The 22,849-nt window shown below is 47.4% G+C and overlaps 1 protein-coding gene across 6 annotated transcripts in view; it reads right to left on the bottom strand.

Moving 5' to 3' along the window:
- RFX2 (regulatory factor X2) overlaps nucleotides 1-17,045 on the bottom strand; it is a 66,051-nt gene extending 49,006 nt beyond the window's left edge. For 4 of the 6 annotated variants that reach the window (XM_027668123.1, XM_027668128.1, XM_027668129.1 and 1 more), the window contains exon 1: nucleotides 16,961-17,045. The gene's annotated coding sequence lies outside the window, so the exon portion shown is untranslated. Of the gene's footprint in view, nucleotides 1-5,604; nucleotides 5,734-16,960 lie in introns of those variants that run through there. The other 2 variants (XM_027668125.1, XM_027668127.1) reach the window with 2 other exon arrangements.
- Nucleotides 17,046-22,849: the final 5,804 nt, after the last annotated feature.

Raw genomic sequence — 22,849 nt, 5'->3', positions numbered from 1 at the left:
TTTGGTACTCCAGGAGATGCAGCTGCTCCGAGCCAAGCTCTGGAGGGAATTATCTCAGTGCTTTTAGGAGCCTAAAATCCTGGTTTAAGTTTGGTGCTGCTCCTGCTGCATCCAGCCCTTGTGTCCCTTAGGAGGTGGTAATTCTCCTGTGGGAATAAGCCCTGATTTTGCAGAAACAGCAGGAAGAATGCTGATGCACTGACCAAGGGTAAATGAGAGCCAGTTCTGTGAGCACCATCCCCATCCCTGCCAAAGGCAGCTCTTCCAGCCATTCCAGGAACCAGTTTGCCTGAAGAAATAAAATTCAAAATTGGGACAGGACAAAAGCAAACAGAGGTTGATGGTGTTTAGAAATGACCAGGATACTTCAGCTCAGCAAAGAAGTCCAGTGACACATTGAGTTCTCCAGAGCCTGGTCCCAAACTTGTCCAGAACTACCCTTTACAACAGAGGAGGAAGGTGATGATCAGGACAGCAAGGCCTCAGGACAACGAATTTTCCACCTGCAGGAAGATCCAAAGGCAGGAGAGGAAGGGACCCCCTGCCCTGGGAGGGAGCTGCTGACAGGCTGAGCCCAGCGCTCCTCCAGCCCGGTGACATTTCTGAGTAATTACAAACCCTTACGATCCATTATAATGTTAATTTACTGGCTTGTTGTTGTGGAGAAGTGTGATTAGATGTTGTGTAGCTACGATGCAGAATGGAAGGAATGCTAAGAATGCCTCCACTGAAAACTGAGCAACAGCGGGAAGAGCAGGAACTGGAGCAGAGAGGAGCATCCCCACAGGCACCTCTGGAGCCTGGGAAGGAGCCCAGGTACAGAAGAAGGAAGCTCCAGAGAAGCCGCCAAGCAAGAACAATGTTCACAGAATCCCAGAACCTCAAAGCTCATCCAGTCCCACCCCTTGCCATGGGCAGGGACACCTTCCACCAGCCCAGGTTGCTCCAAGCCCCATCCAACCTGGCCTTGGACACTTCCAGGGATGGGGCAGCCACAGCTGCTCTGGGAAAGCTGTGCCAGGGCCTCACCACTCTCACGATAAAGAATTTTTTCCTAATATCCCATCCAAACCTCCCTTCCTTCAGCTTAAGCTGTTCAGCCCAGACACAGCAGCACTGAGGGAAACGATGCTTTGTGTGGTATCTTTACACACACTCCATCTGTGTGGGACCAGGGACAGGAGGGTCTCACCTATATCACACCTCACTTTGTCATCTCCCAAACAAAGAAATGAGTATTTGCCTCAACCAAGGGCATCCTATTGATTTACATCATCACCTCAATTCAAGATTTCAGGTTAAATGTTTTTCTCTAATACAGGTCAGCCAGAAAACATTTGTTTTTCAAATTATAAGCCATTTCCTGGGTTGGGGCTCCACTCATAACCAACATCAGTGGGCTACTGCTGAGGATGACAAATCAGCCATAATTTAATTTCTGAAACCTACCTATTAAAAGGGTTGCCAGATTTGATATAAACCTTCCTCCACAAAACAAATTGATTAAATGCAAACTGGTCTGGAGTCCCCAAAGCTTTGTAACAACAAACTTCACACAGCAGTTTTGTATTTTGCAGGTGGAAATACAGTGGAACATTCATTTGCAGCCTAACATGAGGACCTAGTTACTCTGCAAAGTAATATTTTTAAGCTATGAATAGTCCCTAAATTATTCAGAGATGGAAAAAACAAATCCATCTCCTCTAGAAAGGAAAGCCATCAGCTGCTGAGAACAGAGAACTCTCCGCCTAAGGCCAAATAATTAGCAATGCAAATACCAGCAGAGAAGTGCAGTGATATTAGCAGAGAGAAAGGTTTTCCAGGAACACTCTTGCAGTGAAAAAGAGTAGCAGAGCACATTTTATATCACAGGATCATTTAAGCTGGAAAACACCTCCAGGATCATCAAGTCCAACGTGTGACCAAACACCACCTTGTCCCCCAGCCCACAGCACTGAGTGCCACGTCCAGTCGTTCCTCGGACACCTCCAGGGATGGTGACTCCACCACCTCCCTGGGCAGCCCCTTCCAATGCCTGAGCACCCTTTCCATGAGGAAATTCCTCCTGATGTCCCACCTGAAATGATACAGCTATAAAGAAGCAGAAAAGGCAGAGTGAGGAGCAATCATCACCTTCTGACCTGAGCTTCTGACTGTGCTGACACAGTGAGTGACCTCAGGGCTCAGCTTAGGCTTGTTTTCATGGATAATTCAAATAGCAGCCACTTGTCAGACTTGTTAGCTCAGGGAGAGTTTAAATGGGGAAAGACCCCTCAGATGAGGCAGAGGGGTCTCTCCTGTGCCACTCCATCACCCCAAATGTACACACACAGTGCCCTTGTGTTCATGTCACCAGGACAACCTGCCCACTGTTCATCCCTTTCACTAAGATCTTAATTCACAGATCTTAATTCTCAGACCACACAAATGAGATGGCAGCAATGGGGGAGGAATCAGGGCTCTCCTGCCAGGTTCCTGGAGGACAATGGAACTCCCTCGGCCACCCAGATGTTTGCAAATTCCCACAAAGAGCCTAATTACCAGCGCAAGGATTAACTAAACTTGTTGCCTCCCTCACAGTCACACCGAAGAATTTTGTATCAAAGCTGCAAAAACCAGGAGCAGATCTTTTCTTTACGGACACCAAAGGAGGCAGGAAGATGATGTACAAGATTTAGCTCCTGGATACCTGTGTCTCCAGGAGCACCAGCTGAATATTCCTGGTTTTAAGCATCCTCCAGACTTCCCTGAAGCATCGACTGCGGATTTTGCAAAAAGCACAGTGCTAGAAACACCGAACCATCAGCAGCAACTTTTCCCCTTATTCTTCTGCAAAGAACAATGCAGATGCATCGTTGTGTGAAGCACAGGGAGATCAGTCTGAGGCACTGAGAGCCAAGATCCTGCTCTGTGTGGGCTGGGAAGCTTTCCATGGATTTTTTCTGTAAGACAGATTGCAGGGGTGGCTTGATCCACTCACCTCAAACTGATTCTCCTGAGCTGTGCGGCTTCAAAAGGATCAGAGGAATCACCCAGTATTTAGATTTTTCACTGTTACTGGGGATTCACCCCTTTTTTCCTTTTAAAATGATGAATTGTTTAGTCACTGACCCATTACTGCTCTCCTTCAATTTTCCTTTCTGACTGAACTGCATAAACCTGTATTTTAAAAGACACTAACAATCCATAGGGTAAGTCCTTCATTTGGAGCATTCTTCCCAAACAGACAAAAAAGGAAAAAAAGACATTTATGAAGAGGAAGGAGGACAGGTCCCAGAGCATGAAACTCCACTTTATCCTGTTATTGAGGAATTGGGACTGGGGTTTCTCCAACATCCACACTCGACCCTTCCCTACTTCCTGACTCATTCCCTGGGCCATGAGCTGTGGGTATTTATGAGCAAACAACCTAAAGCATTTTAGAAAAAGCTTCCAGTGGCTCTGGAGAGCCTCAGAGCAACAGGTAGCCAGGAAAGACCAGTGCACTGCCAATTTGAAAAGGAGAATCATTTGTTCTCTTAAAAAACTTAACCTTTTCAGCAGCTTCTTTATTCACTGAGAAGGGATTTGGGTGGGGAATAGAGGGAAGAGTCTCTCTGGTGCAGCCAAATGGAATTCCAGATCCAGTTAGTTCAGGCAGGGAGCTGAGGGGAAGATGTCAAAATATGTTTTCCATTAATGTAACAGCAGAAACACGACAGGTTTTAAATACTATACACAAACAATTACTGCTCTGCTCACAGAACCTGTGCCAATGAGAGTGATTTTATCACCATAGTTAGTTTAAACCAAGAGCAACAGAGTTGTAAGTCAGCAATATGGTATTTTATTCTTAAATATTTGCCTGGGATGCTACTTGACATCAGAATTCAGTCAAAATAAACTTTAGCAAATGATAAATGATCCCATCTGCCTGTTTCAAAGGCAAAAAAAAAGAGTAGGTTTTGTTAATTCTGAATTTCCAGTTTCCACAAGAAACTGTTCTTATTTAGCAGTGGTCCATGAAAAGTGAATGGGTTTAGCTCAGGGGTAGAGGGCAGAGGAGTCCAGCAATCAAGACACTAAGAGCAGATTTTAAAAAACAATAGGACACTAATTTTTTTAGTGAAGAAGTTTAACTTTCTGCAGATGGAGGGAGAAAAAGGGAACACCATCACCTTCCCTGCAGCTGCACTCAGGTGCTGCATCACTCCAGAGGCAACAGTGGCAATAATGCTCATGGTTCAGCACTCCCAGCACAGGGGGTTTGTCTCTCATGGTCACTATGAACCAGAAGAGTCAAGTAACTCTCCCTCCAACGCAGGTACAGAGGGAGCTCTGAACGACAGAACTCAAGGAATGGACTTAAAGGGGCACCGGGAGCAGTTTATAGGGAGCTCCCAAGAGACACTGTTGTCTCTAGGAAAGTGGTTGTAACCACTGTGATGGGAGAGGGAAAGGAAGGGAAAAGGGAAAAGGGAAGAGAGGGAGAAGGAGAAGGGGGAGGGGAAAAGGGAAAGGGGGAAAGGGAAAAAGAAAGGAGAAGGAGGAAGGAAAGGGAAACGGAGGGGAGGGGACCGGAGGGGAAAGGGGGCCTGGGGAATGGAGGTTCGGAGAGGTTCGGAGAGGAGAGAAGAGGGGAGGGGAGGGGGAAAAGGAGAAGGAAGAGAAGGAGAAGATATTTTGAAAACTAATGTTTGCAGCCTTGCTCTGCAGTTCCACGAGTACCTGCACACGTGTGTCCAAGGGACAAAGTTGTTTGTGCTTCTGCAGTGGGAAAACAGCCCCTATTGTCATAAACTCAGGGAATGCATCCCTAGAGCTGACTTTTCCTCCCCACCAGGTTTGCAGCACTAAATCCTCCCAGGACTGACACAGTCAACTGAGATTTCTGGGGGATGGAGAAGGGGGCAGGACTTTAAAATTTAAATCCTAATTTAAATTATTACATACTTGGACTATATTCCTGCCCACCTCCTCTAACCAACCAGCACATGCTCCTGATGATTTGGGGGAAAATCATCCTTCCAGGGAACAGGCAGGAGCTCAACTCTTATATTAGCTTTCTGATGCAGGAAAATTAGTAAAACTTTGATACACCCGAGAGAGGAAAAGGTATAAAAATTACTGCAGAGGGGCCACAGGGCTGTTAGTTCTCACCAATTCACTCCGATGACGGTTATAAAGCAGAAGTGTAAAGCAGAAATTCATGCACAGACAATTTACTTTTCCCCAGCAGAATACTGCATAATGTTCTGGCTAATCCCATAATTCAACCCTCATATATGAAGAAAACACTCAGAAATCAGGAGATGTATTCAAAATGTTCACTGTGGAACAGTTCATTGCCCAACATCATGATATAAATTCAACCAAGTAGCTGCCAAAAGGAAAGTTAGCACAAAAATTCCTTAATGATTGACTAAGAAGAGACTCATCACCCAAGTATTAAGTAATTCTTAGGGGAAAGTGAATAAGAATTGCAATGTGTGATGTACTAATTTAGTTATTTGGTGGCATTGAAGAAAAGAGCTTGAGTTTTAAGGACAGAAGGTTAGAATACAGCTGGAGAAATTTAATCCACTATATAAACAGACTATTTAAATGTGCAAAGAGGGAACTAACCTGTGTTTCACCGGGTCCTGCAAAAAGAGCAACATGGAACAACACAGTTTTGCTCACTTAAGAGTTCATTTTTTGTTCCAAAATTCCCTTTTTTAGAGCACTCTGTGTGTTCCTTTGGATTGTAAAACAGCCTGAAGAATGACACCAGTCACTTCAGCAAGAAATCCCCCAACCACTCTTTCCCCCAAATTCCTCTAACTAAACCATTTCTCCAGGGGTTTTTTGGTTGTTTTCTCTCTCTGAATTTTTTCAGGACCAAGACACAGCTCTGAGCTTTGCCTCTGCATCTCCACCAGCCCTGTGCAGAAGGGAGAGAGCAAACTGGGGGAGGAAAATCTTCCTTTTCCTAGAGGAGAAAGAAGCCAGAAGTCCCTCCCAACACAAACCATTCAGGAATTCTCCAAGTGCCCTTGAACAAAGTATTCCAGAGGGCAATAATGACACCATCTCCCAAAAATGTGTGTTGTTTTGATCAGTGAGTAAACAATCACCTGATGTTTTCAAAGCACTTCACAAACATTAATCCTTACAAGTTTGCCCAGCTCAACTTTCTGGCTCCTGGAAAAAAAGGCAGGTATTGAATTATTTCGTAATGGAAAATGGAAATGAAAGCACAGAGCAAATAAAACAGGGTTTCCCAAACGGTCTCTGAAGTGCCAATGGATGTGGACTCTGGATCAGAAAAAGATGGGAATTGCTAAATCAGAGATTAATTTATGCCTCAGAGCACAGTCTCAAGTGTGGGGTGCTCACACAGGGGTGGCACAGAAACCCCAATGAGGATGAGTCCAGAGGCAAGGAGGTGCATCAGAAATGGGGAATAAACACCCCTGGAACTACATTTAATCAAAATATACTCTTGGAACTACACTCTCTGCTATTGTGCATATATATGTATGTATACAGATATATTTTTATATATATGTGTGTGCATAAATATATAGAAAATAAAAATATTCCACATACACAGATATAGTTGTAGCCCCACGGGCTGCAAACCCAGAGGTTTTCTTGTCTCAGACGTACCCTCAGGTGTTTTGATATGAAAACATCTCTTTTCAGTCCCCATCAAGGAAGTGATGATTTTACAAAGCCTGTGTGGTACCTGTGGAGCTACAGAGAAGGCACATTTCCCTGGGGGACACCAGTCGGGGACTTCAGAACTCCTGAGCATCACAAGAAGGTAGATCACGTTTTTATGACAAGTTGCATCCATGAAAAAGGTGTGGAAAAGGACAAATTGGTACACAGTTTGTATTTAGGACAGACTCATCCTGCAATCCACTCCCTGGCTTTGCTGAAGTCACAGAATCAGAAGGATTTGGGTTGGAAAAGACCTTAAAGCCCACCCAGTCTCATCCCCTGTTGTGGGCAGGAACACCTTCCACTAGCCCAGGTTGCTCCAACCTGGCCTTGTACACTTCCAGGGATCCAGGGGCAGCCACAGCTTCTCTGGGCAAACTTTTCCTGGGGGTGGGGGGGAAGGGAGTCCACACCCTCACAGCCAAGAATTCCTTCCCAATATCCCATCTATCCCTGCCCTCTGGCAGTGGGAATCCGTTTCCCCTTGACTTGTCCCTCCATCCCTTGTCCCCAGTCCCTCTCCAGCTCTCCTGGAGCCCCTTTAGGCCCTGGAAGGGGCTCTCAGGTCTCCCTGGAGCCTTCTCTTCTCCAGGTGAACCCCCCCAGCTCTCCCAGCCTGGCTCCAGCTCCATATCCATGAAGTTGACCTCCAATTTAACAGGGCTCTGTACCTTGAAGAGCCCAAAGATTCCTCCCTTGGAGGCATGTGAGGCTCTTCCCTGGTAACACTGGGCTGTGGCGACAGCCCATCCCAACAGTCCGGATGACGCAGCCGATGAGGCATTGCCCTGGAATGTCTTGGATGGGACCTGCAGGGGAGGTTTCTGTGACTGATAAAAGGCACAGAATAATCAACCCCCACCTTTGGTCCCAGACAATCTCTGCTCTGCCTCTCCCATGAAACAACTGTGAGTACCTTAGGGCAGAGACCAGACCCCAGAGCACTCAGGACAAGGGATTATCAGGATAATTTTGGGCTTCCTGGCACTGCCACAGCTCAAAAATTCACTTTTTTAAACTGATATTAGATAATGAGTCTAAAACAAGCCATTTCTACTCAGTGCTTCTACCTCGGTAAGATTAAATAATGAACTGACTCCAAATTTCAGGAGTCAAATAAAGCTCTGGTAACACACAATTTATTAATGGTTACAAAAAATTTACTGCACTTTTTATCTAAAACGAAGTTGGTTTGGCGGGTTTTTTTATTTGTTTGTTTTGGTTTTTTAAAGAATTTTTAAGTTCTGAGCAGGATCTCTGAGTCCACTTAAGAGTTGGACTCGATGATCCTTGTGGGTCCCTTCCAACTCAGAATATTCTGTGACTCTACACTGGGGAGAATGAAACTGTGGAAAGCAGCAGTGATTAGAATAAAAAAGCACTTTTGCTGCTCCAGGATAATTTGAAGCATGAATTAGCTGGTTTACAACTCCTCACCTTACACCATTACCTCTAATGGTGGCAGCACACAAGACAATACTCTGAAATTCAAATAAGTACATTTATTAACACAACAAGCAGCAGTTCTACCCATCTGAGTGCTTCCTGCCTGCCAGGGAATATTCACAGAATCATAAAATCATGGAATAGTTTGGATTGGAAGGGAACTTAAAGCCCACTTTGTTCCACCCCCTGCCATGGGCAAGGACACTAGCCCAGGTTGCTCCAAGCCCCGTCCAGCTTGACCTTAAACAATTCTGTGGAGCATGGGGAGCCAGCAGACAAGCCCCAGGTTCTCCTAGGGAATTCTGTGGAGGATATTTCTTTTTCCTGACAGGTGCAAGTCTTCTAATAATGGTTCACATCTGTCACATTAAGAAGCATAAATATTTGCTAGGAAGAAGGAAGCTCTGAAGACCAGCTCGGTGAGCAGGAGCCATAATTTCTCGTATTATTTGTACCTATTAAAGAAAATTTCCTCCAATGACTGGTCATTTGAGGTCATGAATATTTGAAAAGATCTGCATTTCATCTCCATTGGGGGGATGGTGGAAGGGGTTTGAACAGCACATGAAATTGTTTAAATGCAAAGGTTGACATAAATTAGACAGAACCAGTCCATGTGCACTTACTCACATCTCCCCCAACATTTCACAGCCCAGGGGTGAATTTCAAGGGGTTTTTTTGACTGTGCCATCCCAGACAGCTCAGGGGAGCAGAAGGAGGAAGATCTCCTTGCACAGAGCAGGGAGGTGACAGTGCTGACATTGTGTATGACGCTGTGTACCCACTGCACACAGGGAGCTTGGTCTTATCTCTGAACTCACTTCCTCCCAGATTTCTGCTCCCCCTTATCTCTGCAGAAACTCTTTACTGCCCGAACAAGAGCACAGTCTGGGTGACAGAAAATGAGAGACTTTGTCAGAAAGGCCCCAGATCTGGCTGAACTGACTGGAATATCCAGCTCTGTGCAGAATCCATCCATCATGATGGATGCTCTCCATGAACATCCCTCACCTCCACCTCATCCCCCACCTCCAGGTGCCTCTTCCTGCTCCCCTGCTCCAGTTGTAGCCTGGGCTCATGGAATCCTGGAATATCTTGAGTGGGAAGGGATCCACAAGGACCATCCAGTCCAACTCCTGGCCCTGCACAGACACCCCAACAATCCCACCCTGTCCCTCACAGCGTTGTCCAAACGCTCCTGGAGCTCTGGCAGCCTTGGGGCCGTGCCCACTGCCCTGGGGAGCCTGGGCAGTGCCCCAGCACCCTGTGGGGGAAGAACCTTTCCCTGAGATCCATCCCAACCCCCCTGGCACAGCTCCAGCCCTTCCCTGGGTCTTGTCCCAGAGCAGAGCTCAGTGCCTGCCCCTCCGCCTCCCCTCGGGAGGAGCTGCAGCCCCCAAGGAGTCTATCCCAGATACTGGTGAAACCCCGTCCCACCACAGTCACAAGGTGATGGAGACAGGAATGCCCTTTCCATTCAGAGTTCCTGTTCCTGTGCCTTGTTAACCAGCCCACAGCCTCATTCATACACTGAGTAAAGGCCAATTAACAAATCTCCTAATTGTGAAACTGTCCACTACCAGCCAGTAAAACCCTCTGAACACATCCTAGGAACCATCAGCACTGAGCCAACACACAATCATCAGGTCTTGGAGAAAGCCAAGCAGGGAACAGAAAAAGGATTACAGAATCATGGAATCACATAACAGTTTGAGTTGCAAGGACCTTAAAGATCATCTCATTCCACCCCATGCCATGGGCAGGGACACTTTCCACTAGCCCAGGTTGCCCCATCCAGCCTGGCCTTGGACACTTGCAGGGATGGGGCAGCCACAGCTTCTCTGGGCAACCTGTGCCAGGGCCTCCCTACCCTCACAGCCAAGGATTTCTCCCCAGTATCCCATCTAAACCTGCTCTCTTTCAGTTTAAAACCATCACCTTTCACGTGAAGCCTTTTCACATGAGCTGATGCTCCACTACATCAGCATCTCCTCCTGTGAGCAACAAAACATGGGAAATCCTCTGTGCAAAAGCCATCACCAGATGCCAGATGCCCAGGTCAGACTGCACCATTCCAGAAGACATGTATGCACCATAAATAACCTTCCCAAATCAAGTGAACAGAGTAACTTCCGCCAGTGTTGCAGTGAGGCCATCACTGTTTCGTGCTGCTGGGTGTCTATACTTGATAATAATAAAAATTAAATGCTTGGTGCCCCGGTTTCTCTAAAAAAACCTCCTTATAAAGTGTCCTACTCTGTCCCTGCTCAGCTGCACAAAGGTAAGGTCACTGCAGGGGTTTTACCTGTCAGTGTGAAGCTCCTTCTTCTCAAACCCACAGGACTCCCAGCATCCCAGGGGTGAGGAGAATGGAATAACTGAACAGGGTGAGTGTTTGAACAGCTCGTGTTAAGCCAGATATTCTCCAGAACAGTTCTAGGGTTGTCATGGTGCCAATGGGATCTTAAGCTGATACCAAAGAACAGTCTGACAATGACTAACCAGGTGGTGTTGAGGAAATTGCTAATTCTGCTGAGGTTGTTTACCCGTAATCATTCCACCCCTGCCTTTCCCCTTCTCTTCCCCTGATGTCTCTTGTCAGTCTTAACTAGTGACATCTCCAAAAGAAGCATCCTTAATTACAGGTTCCATTCAGCAGAATCCCTTTGCCTTGTGTTAACCTCAAAGAACCACCAACCATGCAACCCCAGAGAAATTCCTGAATTACTGGTGCTTCCCTGCACAGATTCAGCATTGATTTCATCCTCCTGCTTCCAAATGAGTTGGAAACTCAGCTTTGGAGACAGAATCGTCTCTCTTCATACCCAGGTTCAGTCGTGCTCTGTGGAGTTTAAGGGTTCACTCATCCACAACCTGCCTGCAAATGGGATGCACATGGGTTTGCAGCACGTGGCTGCTGGAGCATGGACTCAGCTCCCCATTGGAAAGGGAAAATGTGGACTCCAAAGCTGCTTGGGAGAGAAGTAAATCCAGCAGGAACCCCTTTTCTAGAAAGGATGGGGAAAATCTAATTTCATATGAAAACACAGAATCACAGAATGGTTTGGGTTGGAAGGACCTTAAAGTCCATCCATTCCCACCCCCTGCCATGGGCAGGCACACCTTCCACTAGCCCAGCTTGCTCCAAGCCCCATCCAACCTGGCCTTGGACACTTCCAGGGATGGGGCAGCCACAGCTTCTCTGGGCAACCTGTGCCAGGGCCTCCCTAACCTCACAGGGAAGAACTCCTTCCCAATACCCAACCTAAATTTCCCCTCTTTCAGTTTGAAGCCATTTCCCCTTGACCTGTCACTCCAGTTCCTGATGAACAGTCCCCCTCTGGCTTCTTGTAGCCCCTTCAGACACTGGAAGGTGCGGTGAGGTCGGCACACAACCTTGTGTTCTCCAGGCTGAACAACCCCAACTTTCTCAGCCTGTCAAACATCTCCATCTGTGTGTGACACCCAGAGCCACTTGGTCACCAGGAGAGGAGGCAGCAGGACTGGACACAGATCTGCTGCCCCAAAACCTGGAGGTTGCTGCCACATCTCCGGTACACCCCAAGTCCTTTCCTATGGGGCCAGCTGAGCAGAGAATCAGGCAGGACAACCACCAAAGAGCGGGTGCTGGTCCCCATGGAGAAAGACTGCTACACAGTGGCATCCACAGAAGCCTTTTGTCTCTGTTTTGCTTTATTTCTGGTCATATTCCACATTTTCTTTGTAAGGATGAGATTTTGTAAGAAAGAGAGGCCCTGAAGATGTCAGAGCATGAAGCCACCCTATCACAGGAGACAGGGACGTGTCTCAAAGCGCTGCTCTTTGTCAGAGCCTAAACACAGGTACCTGCTGGTGTTTGTCCTCGCACACATACCCAGACATTACTCACTTGAAGCCAGAGAAAAGCTACTTAAAACAGAAAAAAAAAAGAACCTGGATGGTCAGAATACGCATCAGTGAACTAAATGGTGCACCAGGGAGGACTGCAGTCAATGTAATTATTATTTCTGTCAGCTTCCTGCTGGAGACAGCAAGGATTTCCTTCAGATTTGAGACAAGAAAACAAAGAATTTGATTTTTTTTTTAATTTTCTTTATATAAAAGTCATCTTTGGTGCAGCATTCTGTGATCTGTTTGACAGCAATTGAAATGTTCAGTCACTAATCTCTTGCAAAGCTTCCTCACTAGAACACATTCGTGATGCTGAGACTTCTTTGGCATTTATAATCTCAGGAAAAGGAATTCTTAATAGAAATCTAACTTAGGAAAAAAACCAAGCTTATCAATTGCCTTTAAATGACTTTTCAAATGCCTTCATTTGGCATTGCTGCTGCTCTTCACTCCTGTGTAACACCAGGAGTACCTGAGGAAATGGCAACACTCTTAGGGACAGGGTGGGATTGTTGGGGTGTCCTGGGTAGGGCCAGGGGTTGGGCTGGATGATCCCTGTGGGTGCCTTCCAACTCAGGATATTCTGGGATTCTATGATTCTGTGACCAGATCACCAAACCAAAACAGTTTATAAAGTTCTGCTTGGGAAACCTCTGTTTCCGTTGCAATTTAAAACACACCTCATAACTTTATTGCTGGACAGACACTGCCCAACCCCTGCAGTGACATAAGTGAGCAGAAATATCATCGGAAGGGGAAGATTTTGGCATTCACTGACATGAAATCACATGTCTATACATAACTATGCATTGTTTTAACAAGTCAGCTCAATTAAAGACACAAAGTTTTCTAGGCCTTCTGAAATGCAGAAATCGTCACCTTTCATAAAACATCACCCAAAGCTGAAGGTAGGTTTGTTTTTTCTCCTTTCCTCCCTAACTGGAAATAATTTATGTACTAATACACCCAGAAATAATTTCTGAAATGAAAAAATTGCCATCTTTCATAAAACTTCACCCAAAGCTGAAGGTGGGTTTGGTTTTTTTTCTCCTTTCCTCCCTAACTAGAAATAAATTGTGTATTAATGTGCCTTGAAATCATTTCCTCTGTGCTTTGTGTGTTAAGAGATTATCTGCAGGTAGAACCATAAAGAAAGGATCCCTCTTTGCTCATTGTGCTAAGAGGTCCGTGGTTTGTGCTGAAGGAATATTTTGCCATTTATTTCTGTATTTATGGATAATTAGTCCATAAGCTGCTTGGACAGAAATAGCCTGAAACACAAAAACTGGGACAGGAGAAAACCAGCATGTTCTTGGACAATAAGGTGGATTTGTGAGTATTTAAACAAAGGAATAAAGGACTCCCAGTGCAAACAACACCAAACACCGAGCCTCAAAGCTCAGATTAAAGCAAGAAACCTTCCCTTTGTGCCAAATATCAGGAGCAAAATCCCAGATCATGCAGGAGAGTCCCAGCACTCCCTCTACCATGGCAAGCCCTGGCACGCTGGGCTCCAGCTGGCTGGGCTCCAGCCCTGAGCTGTGCTGGCATTTGTTCCAAGGGAGGGGAAGAAGGGAAAAACAAAAACTTGGTTTAAATATAACTCGGCAGCAGAAACTTTGGCTGAGCAGGCGAGCGGCGAGACCCGCCTGTTGAATCAGCCCCGTGGTGACTCCGCAGGATGCTTTTAGCTCCGGGAGTGCTAAAACTTGAGTGAGGGAAATCTGCTGGAATATGCTAAAGCAGCTCTGTTTACAGGCCTGTATTAACAGGGAAAGCATGTTGTGATTAGACAGAGCAGCTGTTGATGCTCTGAGGTGTTACAAGCAGGAGACTATTTAAAGACAATGGCTGGCGCCGTCTATTCTGCTGTCGTGGGGCTGGGAAAGGCTGCACTTGGGAGCCACCCTGCTTTTATGGCAACCCTGAAGTTGTTTCATGGCAGAAAGGTGACTTTTAGTCAAAAAATACTCTCAGCTGGAGGATTTCCCCCAACAGGGAGACACACGACAGCAGTTGATGGCATTGGAGGTGCTGGTTCCTCGTGTTTTCAAAAGTTACAGAATCCCAAAATGGTTTAGGTTGGAAGTGACCTTAAAGCCCATCCAGTCCCACGCCCTGCCATGGACAGGGACACCTTCCACTGGACCAGGTTGCTCCAATCCCCGTCCAACCTGGCCTTGGACGCTTCCAGGGATGTGGCTGATTGTGTTTACACACACAAAAGGACACAAAAGTGTGTTTCTGATGTACCTCCACACATATAGCACATGATTTAACAGCAGCTCTCTCTAGATTATGTGCAGCCTGAAGTCTTGAGATGGGCAACCCCATCCCTCCCTCCCAGCCGTGCTGTGGGGACTCAATGGTGCCAAGTCCTTTGATGAAGGAGGGGGGTCTCCATTTATAGGTCAAATCTACAAATTCATATCCCAAACCTACAAATGCCTCTTTTGAGAGGGCAGATCTGATGCTGAGAGTGGATTTGCTGCACTGGCCTCTTGTGCAGGTCTCAGCCTCTCCCTGGGTGCTGTAGCACACCGCTGGCTCTTCTATAGGGAACAGAGCTGGCACACAGGGCCCCAGGACAGGGACACTATGAGATGCAAATGGCACAGCAGGGAAATGCAAAGCAGGGACTGTCCGTGGGAGTCTCACTGAAGTCTGAAGGACCTGGCTCTGACATTCTTCCCTGGCAGCAGATGCTTTTTCACCATCCACAATGCACTGGGATCGCTCCCAGTTTGCAGGAAGCAAGCAGGGACAAAGAAATTCCAGCTGTCAACTCCTCACTTGTGTCTGGGCTTTCATTCCCCAGGCCAAGATCCTGTTGTTACCTGAGAACCCAGATTCCAAGGAAAAAGATGAGTATTTCCAAACCTCAGGGCTACAGGAGCAGCTTTGAGAACATGAGCTCCAAAGGCTTAGAACAACAAATGCCCATAGCTGTATAACCCTAAGGCAAATGCAACACATCTCACAAAATTTCAAATTTCCTATCCCTTGGAACAGCAACATTGAGGGGTAAAAAACCAGCTGGATGTGTTGTTTTTTAAAAACATCAACTAAGATTTTCAAAATTAAACTATCGAGTAACCAACACCCACAGCTTGGGCCTACAAAGTCCTACAAGGTCCTACCTTCGGGGTTTTTCCTCACCTGACTCCAGCCATCCAGAGGTCAAACTTTGTTCATCCCAAACTCCCTCAGCAGATACAGTCAGAGGTTGATTCAACCCATCCTGAGCAAGGTAACCATGAAAGAGCCTCCCCAAATGCCTCCCCTTCTACTAAACCTTTCCCTTTAAAATAAAACCTGAGACTGAATTAATCCTGAACTGACTAAAGCAAACTCAGACTGAAAACTGAAACAAGCAGAGGCAGAGAAGGAAGCCCAGGAGCTTAAGGTCGGTATTTTGAGCCTGATTTCTTTCTTTTTCTAAGTCAGCTGTTAGTCTCTATTCTCAAACCACTGGTAACTGAGATAGTGTTGAAAAGTCGAGAAGCAGATGAAAAAAGCCTCGACTGAATGACTCCAGAGCTGAGCTCTCAGTTTAACCTACCACTTAAACCCTTTAAAGGCTTAAAGATCTTCCAAGTGCAAAAAGGTAAAGTAAATTTAATAATATGTAATAAAATTATTATTAATTCTACTTTTTAATTAGTAAGACTCATTTCTTTCAATAGCAAAACCCAAACAGAGGCTTTGGAGCGGTATCTAAGTAGAAAGAATGGAAAGATTTAATCAGACAGCGGTAACTCAAGCTGGAAATAAGCACGTCCACAAAATCCCACTCTACCAGGAGATGGATCTTGATTCACAACATACTTTATTCAAAACAAATAGGAGAAACCGAGTCAAGAATAGACGGCAGTAGACGCTTAAAAATAGGTCTCGCCGCGATATTCTCTCGTTCCTAAAACCAACAGGGAGGCGAGCGCCGGGATCCCCCGGGCTCCGGCGAACTCCTGGAATGAGCTGGAGCTGAAACCACCCCCGGGAAGAGGAGGAGCGGCCGGGGAGGGGGGACTGGGACAGAGAGGGGGACGGGGACAGCACAGAAGGGGGGGACAGGGATGGGGGGAGACGGGGACAGCAAGGAAAGGGGACAGGGATAGAGAGGGGGACAGGGATAAAGGAGGAGACGGGGACAGCACGGAGAGGGGGGACAGGGACGGAGAGGGGGATGGGGACAGCACGGAGAGGGGGGACAGGGATAGAGAGAGGGACAGGAACAGCGAGGGGGGACAAGGGACTGAGGGGGTGACGGGGACAGAGCGGGGGACGGGGACAGGACAGAAAGGGGGACGGGGACAGAGGGGGGGGGAGGGGACAACACAGAAAGGGAGACGGGGACAGAGGAGGGGACAAGGACAGCAAGAGGAAGATGGGGACAATACGGATGGGGGATAGGGACAGGGAGGACAGAAACAGAGACAGGGGGCAGAGACAGTACGGAGGGGGGACAGGGACATCACGGAGGGATCCAGCTCCCAGCACAGCCCCGAAGCTGCCCTGTGCCCCCCTCACGACCCTCACTGGGCACTCCTGGACTCGCAGCTCCGCCGGAGCCGGGTCGGACTCCCAGCTGACCGCGCTGCCAGGATCGGAGAGTTACGGGAAGCGCGGGGCCCGCTTCTTTTTCCCCCCTCCCCATCCCCGGGCGGGCGGTTCCCGTTCCCGTTCCCGTCCCCGGGCGGGGCCGCGCCGCGGGCGGTGCCCCGGGGGCACCGGGGGGACACCCGTGGAGGGAGCGGGGGGGGGTGGGGTGCTCAGCGTTGCCGCCTCCACCGCTTCCCAACTTCCCGGGGAAGGGAGGGAAGCCGCGGGGACGCGCATCCCGCGCCGGGACGAGGGGTTGGGGGGGGGCCCCCCGCGCCGCACCGACCCCCGACACCGACCCACCCACGCCATCACAGGGGCGGCCCCCGCTCACCTGAAGTCGGCGCCGGGTGCCGCGGGCTGCGCTGGGCTTCGGCCGCCGGGGCCGCGCGTTGCCGCCGTTGGCAAGTAACAGTCTCCAGGGCTACGGTCACTATGGCGGCGGGCGCCGGGTCTCGAGGCAACTGTTGCTACCCCGGCCCCCTGCGCGTCACCACCCGGCCCCGCCCCTCGGGGGGTGTGGCAGGGCCATACCCCTCCGGCTATTGGCGCAGCGTCTGTCAGTCACTTGGGAAGGCGGGACGAGGCGCTGGCGGGCCAATAGAGAAAGGGAAGGGGCGTAGCCGGGAGTTGGCGCGCGCGGTTTGGCGCCTCACGCGCGGGGCGGGGTCCCGGCGCGTGACGCGTGAGGGGGGCGGGGCGGGGCCAAAGCGAACTTGGATAATTCTCCTAAATAAATCGCCCCCAAAACAAAAAAAAGAATAAAAAAGTTGATTTCCTCCCCCCGGCTGTTAAATATTAAAAAGTGGTTTCCGCGGTTGCCGCCTGGTTTCTCCCTCCCCCCTTCCCGCCCGCCGCGCGGTCCCCATGACATCAAAGCGTTGTCATGGCGACGGGCTGTGACGTCACCGACAACAAACAGCGACTGGGGGTGTCGTGGTTTTGGGGCGAATTGGGAGAATATTGATGAATCGGTGCAATAGCCTCCTGCTGCCTGGCACCCTGGGATGAGGCTCCTGGAGTTTGGGGGGATGTGGTGAATGGGGGGGAGCAGCAGCATCACCCTCATGAAACGAAATTATCTGTTTAATGGCAAATTTACTGCGTCCAGCTCTGGGTCCTCTGCATCAGAAGGACGTGGAGCTGTTGAAGTGAGTCCAAAGAGGCCACGGAGCTGCTCCAAGGGCTGGAGCCCCTTTGCCATGGAGAGATACTGGGAGAGTTGGGAGTGCTCACCTGGAGGAGAGAAGGCTCCAGGGAGACCTGAGAGCCCCTTGCAGGGCCTAAAGGGGCTCCAGGAGAGCTGGAGAGGGACTGGGGACAAGGGATGGAGGGACAGGACAAAGGGGAATGGCTTTCCACTGGAAAAGTGGAGATTTAGATAGGATATTGGGAAGGAATTGTTGGCTGAGGGTGGGCAGGCCCTAGCACAGGTTGCCCAGAGAAGCTGTGGCTGCCCCATCCCTGGGAGTGTCCAAGGCCAGGTTGGATGATGCTCCACTCCCCACTTCCCATCCTGGTTTATGTTGTTAGCAAAGACTGCACAGTGAAACCCAGTAAGTCACCCTCAATTCTCGTCCATGTTTTTTTGAAGGCAGATGCTGCCAAGGAAAGCAGAATTTTTTGTAAAGCTTTACGAAATACCTTGGGTTTTGGAGTGTTTATGGGGTTTTCCCCTCAGTCAAACCCAGCAGAATCACCATGAGCACTTTTCAATTGCTCTGAAAAAAAATCCCCATCTGGAATTTCACAATTTCCAGAATCACCTTATTGACATGCAATCAAAAGCTTTTATGATATATTTTTTCTGTAATGTTTTCTGAAAAGTATGTCCTAGCCTAAGCCAAGGAAGTGTGTGGAATCTGTACCCATGGAGACTCCAATAACACAGCCCGCTCCAAACGCTGCAGGATTATTAGTTTTTACCTAACACATCAGGAGAGGAGTTATTGGAAAAGGAAGAGAAGGAGAGAAAGTGCCTGAGTGAGGCAATTTAAACTGGAGAGACTGGACTTGCTGGTTAAATGTGGTCTATCTGCAGATTTAGGGTTGATATTCCTGCTTTTGAAAAATTACCATGAGAGTTACACTGGAAAAATTCATGGAGTTTTTGAGAAGCTCCAAATAACTTGCTTTCTTAGTGCGTTGTAGATACTTAAACCATAGATATTTAAAATTGTCAACTTTTAGGTGATGATGTAATGTTAATAAACTAAAATAGAAAATAGAGATGGGATAGTTCATGAGAAGTCATCTAATACACATAAACATCCACCTTCACCACCGGAAACTGAGCGCAGAGAAATATATTTTCCTTAATAGCTCCTTCTGATGTGTTTGAAGGTTGTTCTCATTCCCTCAATCTCTTGTTTTCTAAATTAAGCAATCCCCTGGTTTTCCTGTCAGAAAAATGCAGGCTTTTCCTAAGAAACACTGTATAAATAGTTATTTTTGATCCTGCACTACTGTGGTCACTTATTCCTGCTTAAATGTACATTGTGTTTGGCCATGTTGAATTGCATCATGTTGATTTTGAGTCATCACTTGAATTTGCCAAGAGCTTGATGAAATCCTTCCGAGGTGCCTGCAATCCCCTTTAGTATCACCTACAAAGTTTTGTTTCAGGCCCGTTATCAATTTAACTTTTGGAGCATGATTCCCCACTGAAAGGCATCTGTCCCTCTGGAAAAGAAATGTAGAATAAATTTGGATGTGCTCTTATTCTTTCCAAAGTGTCAATTATAGTGTGAAACACAAAGCACAGGTTCTTGTTGTATCCTGCCAACAACATTTTGAAATTCAGAGAATCACAAGATCATTTACATTGGAAAAGCCCTGTAAGATCATCGAGTCCAGTAATTAACCCAGCACTGCCAAGGCCACTACTAAACCATGGCCCCAAATGCCACATCCACACTTGATAACACTTGAAAATTCTTGATAATGCCTGAAAAAAACACCTTTGATAAAATCCTACAGACCATAGAAGTTATCCAGTCCTCCTGGGATCTTTGGGAATCATTCCAGCTCTGTTATTTTTAATTAGGGACCTATCTGTCACCTCTTCTGTCAAGCTGATCACTGGACTTAATTTTTCCTTGTTTCTTGCAGCCTATTCCTAAGCCAGATCTCATCTCCCTCTTGTACAGCACCGGGGTGGTTTGAGGGGAAGGAGACTCATTTTAGGAAGTTTTTGGTAAAGAAAGAGGAGTTTGAGTCTGGTCTCCCTTCTCTCTTCTCACAGAGGAGCAGGTTTGCTGCAGCTGTCACTGACACCCACAGGAGGGCATGTTCCTCAAAGCAAACTGGAATTCAGCTCAAATCCAACCCCACTCAAAGGATCTGACTGACTTGATTTCACTAAAGGGAGATTTGGGCAAAAAATAGTCTTTGGACAGAAGCAGATTCCTTGCAAAGTAGTGGGATCTTTTGAAATGTCGCGTTTATCCATGGAAAATAGTGTTGGTTTGGTTTCTGGCAATGAAACCTTAATTTAAGATGTTCCTTTGAACTGTTTGCTGAATGAAAAAATTCCCAGAGGATTATAACCAAAACAAACAAGAATACAAGAATATTACTTTTTTTTTTTCTTAAAAAAGAAAAATAGTTCACTTCTTTAAAGGGGAGAATCCCTATTTTTACATAAGTACCAACCCACACAGCACTTTCTGCCTGGAAGATTTCTATACCAGGTTCCCCCCATCCCTGGAGGTGTTTTCCAACTGTAATGATTCTGTGATTCTGTGATTTACTGTGCCGTGTTTTACTGCTGAGGGAACTCAGGGCATCTGCTGCAAAATATTTGGAATCTGAACTGATGCCTTTCCATGTCCCCTCTCCCACCGTATCCACAGCACCATCCCATGCAAGTTATGAGGACCATCCAAACTGTGATAATGGATTTTCCTTTAATATGAAAAAATTAAATGATAAAATAAAACTCCATGATCATTTTAAGTTGCGGTGCAGATGGGGTAGATTCTGGTTTGGTAGACAGCTCAAGAGATGAATTTAGGAACATGCTAAATCTCCTTTCCAGCCCTTCCAAAGAAACTGGGACTGCTGCAAACCGCAGTGGTGGCTTTTCCTGTGTGGAACTGCCACATCCCTGGTGGATTGATGACCCTGGGTAAGATCCTGCTCCAATCACAGCCCCAGCAGTGTGTTTTCTCCATCATAAACTCTTGACCTTGCTGCTGGTCAGACAACAACATTCTCCAGTGCTTTTGGACAGGCTTAACAGGATAAATCTGTTCACTGTGGCTGTGCCAGGGCCACGCTGGAATTTCCCTGTGGCATCGTACCACATCCTCCTCTGCCCATTTTCATCAGGAAAATGAAATCCAGGCTGCGGCTGCTCCAGAGTTACAGGATGCTCTGTCCTGTCTTGGCAGCATCCCAGGGCACTGTTTTCCTTGCCTTGCCCAGCCTGAAAGCAAAAGGTAAGTGCTGAAGGTGGGAGAAAGAAGAGGGGGGGATCCAACCCTTCCTGTGCCATTTTTCCTGTCTCCCTTGGATGGCAGCAAATATCCCAACAATCCTCGGCAAAGACTTTGACAATGTGGCATTCGAAGAGATTACCCTTCTCAACCTTATGTCTTCCCCCTAACAAGATAAAACCCCAAATGCTCTCTTCCCCCCACCCTGGAAGTTTCTTTCCAGCAGAATTAAAGGACTAAGCATTTATCTGGAGTGTTATCTGTTTGCTTTGGCTGTACCAGCCTGGAAATCCTGCAAAAGACAGTGGGTACAGACAGTGCCTGTGGGTTTCTGTGCCACTTCCTTCAGGGAGCTGCAGCCTCCTGGGCCCACAGAAGCTGGAGGAGGATGTGTCCGCAACCTGGACACAATCAAATATGGTCATATTGATATAACTAATTCAATACAGCTTATTTCAACACAGATTTTGCAGGGAGGCAACATCTGCGTAATTAACCTCTCAATGACTGAACAGCACAGGAATAAGGTTTAAATGGAATTTCTGCGCAACTTTTGTAGGTGAATTTAAACAAGGCTCCTCCTGTTTCCCAGCACCACAGGTGCTAAGAACAGGGAGGGGCAGAGTAAACAGTAGCCTGGGAGGGAGTGATGGACACGATGGACAAGTAAAGGGCCTGGGGGATGTTGTGGGAAGAGACCACAAAATCAACAGAACAGCCACAGCAATGTCACCTCCAGCACCTGCACATGAGGCACCATCATGGAGAACCTTCTCTCCAGGCTGAGCTCCCCCACCTCCCTCAGCTGCTCCTGGTGCTCCAGACCCTTCCCCAGCTCCACTCACTTCTCTGGAAACACTCCAGCTCCTCCATGTCTTTCTTGGGATGAAGGGCCCAAAACAACCCAGGATTTGAGGTGGTGCCTCAGCAGAGGGGGATGGTCACTGCCCTGGTCCTGCTGACCACACTGTGGCTGATACAAGAAGTTTTGGCCAACTGAGCACCCTGCTGGAAGCTTGGAACCTAAACACTAAACAGAAAGGTTCAGCTTGTTCACATGAAGAAGCTCAACCTGCTCGGGACTGTGAGAATCTTAAAGTTCTGTAACTGTTTTACCATGGTGAGTTTATGTTTAAACAAACCCCTACAAAAATACGAAATGGCCCAGGGGATTATTAACATTTCAGGCTGAATTGCAGGTGCAGAGGTCTTGCACCCCACTCCAGCTCAGTCAACCATCATCAGCAACTTCTCAGCGTGGGTTGTCTCACGGCTCAGAGTGGCACCTGGGCTGGGTGTCACCAAGGGCACGTTTCCATGTCTCTGTCTCCTGCTCTGGTTACACATTCATCCCTTTCCTGGTTACAACACAGCTTGCTGGGGAGAGGACAGCCTTGTTCTGCCTGGTAAACATTGTGACACCACTGCAACAAAGTCCCTTGGCTTGGGGATGGGGGAGCACCCCACTGCTCTTGGCCTACAGCAGGCAGAGAAAAGAGAGAATTCCATTTTTATTGAAGTTCTGGAGATGCAATTGGGTTTTTTTCTGAGCTGCTGGAAACAACTCTTCTCCATGTAACTTCTGTATCCATCTTATTTTGGAACAAATGTCTTTCCCTCAAATTCTTTTTCAGACATGGAATTACCCATGGGCATAGATAGCATTGAAATTTGGGGTTAACTTTAATGGTCACAGACATAGGCAAGACTTCCAATGACAGGTTATATCTAGCATCAAAATAAATTATTATATAGGCAAGAAAATCTAATTCTCCACTGCTTTC

The sequence above is a fragment of the Corapipo altera genome, unplaced genomic scaffold (assembly GCF_003945725.1).
Source record: "Corapipo altera isolate COAL_440 unplaced genomic scaffold, ASM394572v1 108, whole genome shotgun sequence".
Taxonomy (NCBI): Eukaryota; Metazoa; Chordata; class Aves; order Passeriformes; family Pipridae; genus Corapipo; species Corapipo altera.
This window is presented reverse-complemented; position numbering and strand designations above follow the sequence as displayed.